Consider the following 6,772-nt stretch of genomic DNA (forward strand, 5'->3'; position numbering starts at 1 on the left):
GCAGCATAGGTCATACATCCCACATTCTCCATGTTAGTGGATGGGACATTGACCAAACAAGAAAGTACACATGAAATACATTTCTCTCAAAGGTGGTTTCTGTCATATTATTACACTGATGTATGTTCAAGTGATTATTATATTAGTAACTTTGGTTTTAACTAGTTATTAAATGCTATAAAAGCACGGTAAAACGTCATGATTGCCAACTGCGCAGACGGCAAATATGTTGGATGGTGGCGTTTGTATCCGAGATATTTCAGCTTTGTTCCTGGACGGTGGGAGGAAGTGGAGACGTGTCGTCCATCTTTAAATACAGTCCATGGATTATATCAGTGCAGCCTCACAATACTGCATCTTTCAACTAACGGTTTGTTCATTTTACAGCAGAATCCATTTGATCTCATTGAGATAAGTATGAAAAGGGTCTTTCATGTGATCTTAAACACAAGTGGGCTTTGTGAACCTCATCTCTGTACATGTGTGTGGCCTGGAAAGCTTAAGGAGGATGGTCCAGTGATCTCTCACCATCTTTGTGTACCACACCCTATTTTATTTTCTTGCTGGCTTGCACATTCACTGAATGTACTACATAAACAAATAAAAATAAATAAACGTATGCAGGTTAAAGGTTTTTCACAGATTTCTTAGGGAGATATTTACAGATTTAGGGAACTGATGCTAAGGTGCAATTTGGTGCAAATCCAAATAAAATCTGGATCTTAAAAAGTGGTTACATAAGGGGACTTTTGGGCCTTGGCGTGGCGGTATGCACTCTTCTAAGAGCCCTGGCATTGAATGAACGCCTTGTTCAGTTGATTATTAATGTGCATCCCCAGGGAAGATGGGATCCTCCTGAAGGTAAATCGATACACATCATTTACATCCACCCCTGGTTTGGAGGAAGCTGTGGTTTTCTGATTATTTAGAAAACTACAGCAAATTCTCCAGGTTAAAAGACAACAATCCATGCACAAGGTCTGATTACCGCCAAGGGTACGTCTTCTATAAAGTCTATTTGTGTAAGGAGGGGGGACGGAAGCTGAAAATGTACATCTTGTATGTTGACTGTCCCACTGACCGGTGCTCTGGTGCGAACAGACACTCCAGTTAATGGTTATACAGCAGTGGACCACCAGCCACGATCTCCCATGAGTCAATGGGGAGGATACCGGACCTTAATCATCAAGTCACTAGTGTTTATTTAATGTAACAAAAAATACGGAACAAACCTGCAGCTAGAAAACCTCATTTCCTTCCACATTTGTAAAACCACCCAACCGAGGACCACAGACACGGAGATACTGTTCCTCTGCCCAACGTTTATGATGATGGATGGACGACGACACAACTCACACACACTCATGTATACACTCAGACACGTACACACAAACACGGGTGCACATGCAGGGAAACAACTCACTGACTGAAACACACACACACACACACACACACACACACACACAAACAAAAAAAGAGCTTCTGTTGTCTGAATAACCAAAGCTACAATTATTGTGTTGATCACAAATCTAACAGTGGAAAGTAATGGTTTGGATCAGTTGAAGCTCCAGAGTGTAATGCAGCGATACGATATCATAAAATGCTTCAAAGATGATGTCAAACAGAGGTTCACTTAATCTCTGATCTGATTAACAGTTCCATCTGGAAGAGCGTCATAGCCAAACACTCGATGTTAAAATAAAACAAAGTCTATGTGTCACAAGTCGGGCTCTCTCTCTCCCTCTCTCTCTCTCCCAGTCACATCTGTTCTGACTGATTCATTGTATTGAATTATTTCCTTTGTTAATTAGTCTTGTGAAAGATTAGAGATTGGATTCTATTAAGATGATTATTCTCTCTGCTCCTTTTCATTCAAGATTTGAGATTTTGTGTTTGCATTTAAATGGTTTTGTTTGGTCGATGAATGAAATAAACGTATAAATAAAAAAAAAATCTATCACAAACACAATCCCCTAAAATGACACAAATTCAAAACTCATTAGGCATTGACAAGCAATTCCTAAGCAAACAGGACTCAGTAGAGCACATACATCTGTCAACAGTCCCTTTAAATTGAATACATTTTTAACCAAATATCATACACTCATAGATATCAGCTCCCTAAATATCCATGGATTATTCCCTCTCTCACAACATTAAGGAAAGGTGCCGGTGAAACACATAACCTCCTTGGTGGAAGTAACCAGACATGAACCCACAGTTAAAAATCCCCATATATTCCCAAGATCATACCAGAAAACTTTTATATCTACATGTACCCGAGAGGCTCGAAATTCACCAAACTCTCATTAAATCAGTCCAGACTCTTTCTCAGTACCACTGGTTATCATGTTCACATCTGAAAACACATTTCACCTGAGACAGCCAGAAGCCGTGTGATGCTTTTTAATCAATGTCAGGGCAGATGATGGTGGTTCATCTGCACTTGTCTGAGCCTTATACTGACTTCTAGTGGAGATTCTAGTTAGTGCACAGATTTTACTCCTAAGAATATAGTAGTTTGTAATAAGAACTGCAGCAAAGCAGGTCACTGCAACATATTTAATTACGTTTCATACAATTAATCGATACTTTAGAATGTTCATCACTTACTGTGTAAAAATGTTGTGCACCCACACCATCTCCACTTATTCGGACTCAACGTGAAGGTCCAGTTAAAACAAGCGAGAGTCCTGTCTCCAGAGCACCCTCCGGTTGGAGTCCCCATGGAAACGCTTGACCCCGTGGTCACTGTCAGGACCTTGGTTGAATTCTTTGAAGTCCAATCCCCCCTTTTACAGCTGAGTGTGTTAGAATACCAATCAGGTCTCCCCCTGCATCTGCTGACCTTCTCGAGCCGCCCGGTCAAGAACAGCTACACGCTGAGATCTCAGAAATTCCATTAATTTCTCACAACAACAGATCGATATCAGTTACGGCCTTGTGCTACTTGCTTGTGTTTGTCCATGTCCGAGGGAATTTAAGACCAGAGACACCAACTTTTCTAAATATTTAAGTATACTGCTGTTATTTGCTGCTTGGTGGCTGGTGTTAAACATAGTGCAGTGGGAAGGTATTTAATGATTAAATGATGTGGATAAATCATACAGTAAGATTTATAGTTCCACAGAGACAAAACTCCAATATTTCTGATCTCATATGAGCAGTGTTGTGGGGGGGCGATAGATCGATAGTGGTGGAGAACATACAACATACTACACTGATTTTAAGATGCTCGTTCTCTACTTAATATTATTAAGAAAAACTTGATGAACCTAATATCATTTAATTTTATTGAATAATTGATAACTTACAATTATTGAAAATAATACTAATAATTTATCAGTTGTATATTTTGTGTCTGTACTTTTATATTCATATTTCTTCAATAAATAATAATATCTTTTCAGTATTTGACATGTGAAAATAGCAAAGATATGAGAGAAAGAATTCAACAAATGAAAACAGATATCAGCGGCAGAACGTTTTTTAATTTGACATTTTTTGCTATCCCTGTAATGTCTCCTCACACACCCTGCCACTCAAGAAGAACCTGATCCTCATGTTGGGAACCACTGGACACAATTACTGGAGTGCATACTAAGTAGTTAAAAATAGCTCCACCTCAACCAGCTACCACAGCAAATACTTCTGCATCTGTAATTAAAAAAGATATTTGTTATATATGATAATTTATCAGTCACAGGGAACATTTTACAGCAGAACAAGTATTTTTACTTTGGAGACTTTTAGCACATCTAGCTGATAATCCCTCTGTACTTCTGCTCGAGTGTTGGAGTATTTTTGAAACCACTTCATGTGTTTGTTCCTGAGCTGATTGTCGTCTTCACCTGGAGCTGCAGGTACAGACATGATGACTGTGATGACTAATCTCTCACTAATGGTCTCTTTTGCGAAAAGGCTGCATCATGTGCCAAGTAATCATCTGACATGAGAGGAGAAAGGAACGTCCCACTGGTACTCGACTAACTTGTCACTATCACATACACACACACTCTAATTGTATACACTGAAGGTTACATAATAAGAAACAAAGGCATATAAAACAGATTCAACTGGCCAGCAGTTGTCAATGTGCTGTGGTACTTTCTGACCACCGAGGGGCACAGTCTCGTCTCTGTGGTGTGAGTCTGGTCAAGCTGACTCACTAACTGTGCCTCTTTCCAGCAGAGGTCCTCACAGCAACAGTTGACCTGTCTTCATGATGACAGCTGGTTAAATGCAAATGTTAAACGTGATTTTTAAAGCTTAGAAATCCCAGATGTGGCTATTAGATACTGAAAATTAGATACTACACAGCCTCAACAACTGAGTAACTCATTACTAAGACTAGTGTTTGTACAGGGAAACCTCAGGGGCAGATTTTTTTGTGTTATACAAATAAAACCTTATTATATATACATATATATGGTAAATAAGGCATTACTTCTATTTGTGACCGATAAAATGGTTAAATACAGTGGGTTTTCATGTTGTGAGGCCTCTGTTTTCTATTTGCATTTTTGCAACTGGAGTTTTTTAACTTTATGTTTTAGTTGACCTGGCTGATGATTTTCGGTAGATGTATAATATGGGAAAACACACAGTAGGCCACTTAATTAGGTTCCCTTCAATGTAATACAATCATATATATCTATTCTGCCAAAAAAAGGTTTATTTTAATTGTCAATTTTGTTATTTTTCCTGCCCACTCGGGTATGTTAATAAAGACGACAAAACAATAAGACTCACGCCTCAAAATAAAATAGTCCCATACTTTTACTACGACCTCATTAAGAACACACAAACATACATGTAAATAAACTAATAATATATCAAAACAAAACAAACAATGTCACCTAAAACTGAACATTAGAAACTTTGCATGGGTGGAATGGCAAAGCTGTTGCATTGAACTGCAAGAGACTGTATATGTGTCGTAACATATATAACAGATAAGTGACATGCAGCGTTTTGTAAGATAAGAATCAAAGAAAAACAAACATGTGAAGGGAAAAAGTAGGTTTGCAGTTTACACATACAGCAACAGCAACAAAGCCAATGGCACAAAAACTAATGTCTTTAAAAAAACTATCCTGCAGGGATTTGACTTTGAGATGAATTTGACTTAAGACCTGTGTATATTACGTTATCTATGTTGGACTTTTAGGGGGAATTGAGTCCCATATCTAGATAAGCCTGCCACTTTGAGGATATTGGAATTCCCCTCATGTGAATGTGTCATAGAAACACAGACGGACAACGTGCAAAGTGAAAAAGGATGGCGAGGGGCGGGTGTGGGAGAGAATTAAGAAGTGGACAATTTCAGCATGAGTGACTCTCTCTGGCTGCTTCTCCAAACATTACACTTCCATACACCCTCGTGGACGTCTGCCTGCCGTCTGCACACAGATATGTAGAAACAAAGTCACACACACACACACACACACACACACACTGGGCCATCCATCAAGAATGAAAAAACTCTGAATCATTCAACATATTACTCACAGGCTACAGGCTAAAAACTGTGTTTGTTGCTACATGTTACTATTGGTTACTCTTGGCAGTTGCATTACATCCAAGCTCTTTGCCAAGTCAGGGTGTAATGTCGAAGAAACAATAAGTGGATATTTCTTGAGTCGCTTCACGCGGCTCGGCTGCTCTGAAGGGTTCGGCTAAAACCTGCACGTATATGACGTGAGAGGCTGAGTCATTAATCAACCATAATAAATGTATTTATGCGGAGTCTCCATTTCCAACGTCCCTGCACCTATTGTAAATTCTCTTGTGTTGGATTTGGGTTCAGAGCTCATAGCTGAAAGGACAACCCAGTAATGGAGTAATGAAGGGTGGGCAGTTTATTAGCTCAGTCCCAGAGAATGAGCAACAAGCACAATCCCGATGTTGACTTAACCGCTACGTCAATCTCAAGCGCTGTACTTCTTTTTCCTGAATAATATAAATTTTTTATAAAACAAATGTTGTAAAGGTTATTGATTTTAAATGGGGATGTAGATACCCTGAAGTAATACATGTTTCACCAGTAAAAGCCCATTTTCATATTTTTCATATGAAATTAAATGACTTCATGCTCATAATATCCTACTTTTCTTTCTTGTACAACTACAACTTTATTCTCAAGAATGTTTTATAACTGCCCTAATAGGCGATTGCGATAGAGACAGACCACAGACATCTGACATGTTGAGTGTTGTTTTTTTATGTTTGCAGTTATTTACAAGGTTGGGATTTGGAAACCTTCAAGAGGTTTTCAAGAGTGACTTCGAGGGTTGTTGTCCCCAGGATTAACCATCCAGGGATAAAGATTTGTTTCGTCTACCGACCCCCAGTACACAGAAAGGGTTTTAGGCTAAAGTGGCAAACGTTTACTGGTACTGACTCCTTATCGAAATATTGGTTCTGTGTTGGTCATTCTTTTGCCAGTAACTACTTCAAATGCGTAGATATATATTGAAAATCCAACTTGCCTGATACTTGTTACTTGTTTTTGTCCATGAAATTTACCATTGCAGACATTATACGAACGCAACCATCACCTGACTTAACATGATCACCAATGAGTGAGTCAATAAATCAGCATTAGCCCACACAAGGGCAGACAGGCTGAGTAATGACAGTATGACTTGATTTGAAGCCGGTCGAGGCTACAACAAACAGGCCTGTTAAAACATGTCTGTTGCATTTTATTGTTCCACTTTTTTCTTCATCACAGTGATAATGGGCACATGATAGATAAGATTTGACAGTT

The sequence above is a fragment of the Hippoglossus hippoglossus genome, chromosome 21 (assembly GCF_009819705.1).
Source record: "Hippoglossus hippoglossus isolate fHipHip1 chromosome 21, fHipHip1.pri, whole genome shotgun sequence".
Lineage (NCBI taxonomy): Eukaryota > Metazoa > Chordata > Actinopteri > Pleuronectiformes > Pleuronectidae > Hippoglossus > Hippoglossus hippoglossus.